We start from the raw sequence: 1,105 nt of genomic DNA, 5'->3' as shown, positions 1-1,105 counted from the left end.
GCATCAGACAGCAAAGTCATTTGAACTGCAAGGTCAGTGGTTCACGCTCACCAGCTGCTCCTTGGAAACCCTATACAGGGTCGCTATGGGTCAGAATCAACTCAACGGCACTTAACAACAACAACAACATCAACTCTCAGGAGTCCTGGAGTGGTGCTGTGGGTTAATGCGCCAGGCTGCAAAGCTGTTTGAACTGCAAGGTCAGCAGTTCAAGCTCACCAGCTGCTCCTTGGAAACCCTATACAGGGTCGCTATGGGTCAGAATTGACTCAACGGCACTTAACAACAGCAACAATGAACTCTCAGGAGCAGCACGGCTCTGTTTTCCTTTGACATCAAGATCCTGCTTGGTTTCACCTTGGAAAAGTCTCACTTCCTTATTCTGCCCTCATCTGACTGTAGTTGGTTTTTCCATACTCCCATTACTAATTCTGTTTGCTTTTCATTGTATGTTCTGTTTTCGTCTCCCTCCCTGAGGTCCCAGTCATACTTCCTTCTCTCTTCACTAACACCACCTTCCAACCTTCCCTCTATTTGGCTCTTTCACAGAGAAATAGTGAATTAGTCCCTTCACTACTAAAAATTCTCCCCATCTGTAACTGGATCAACTTGATGTTAGATGCCATTTCTTTCTGCACTCTTACTCAGACCGAGATACATGTCGTAGTCCCATGTGTGTAAATGGGCGCTTGATTGGAACTCACAAAAGACTGTCTTATTCAAACAGGTGGATTCTGCCACTCAGAGTGAGGCCAAGATAACAAAGGTAATAAAATCTTATCTGTTTGGCCACTTAAGATTCGGCTTGTTTGCTTTCATTTCAATGAATTACATTCTATTCTCTTATAGAATCACTGGCAGTGTATGGTTTTTCAAAACCATTGACTGGTGTTTACATATCAGAAATCAAATTTAGCAGCACCTCCTTTTCAAAGCACTCGAACCTTTTTCCACACCTCCTTTTCAAAGCACTTAGACCTTTTTCCACACCACCCCAACTCGCTGGTATTTGACATTTTCTGCAGAGCCCAAAATTAAAACACCAAAAGCATTATTATAAAGTATAGCTACTTGGTTCTGGAATAACTATAGTCTTTCATATTTC

The sequence above is a fragment of the Chrysochloris asiatica genome, unplaced genomic scaffold (genome assembly GCF_000296735.1).
Source record: "Chrysochloris asiatica unplaced genomic scaffold, ChrAsi1.0 scaffold00004, whole genome shotgun sequence".
NCBI classification, from domain to species: Eukaryota; Metazoa; Chordata; class Mammalia; order Afrosoricida; family Chrysochloridae; genus Chrysochloris; species Chrysochloris asiatica.
Note: the sequence above shows the minus strand (reverse complement) of the source record.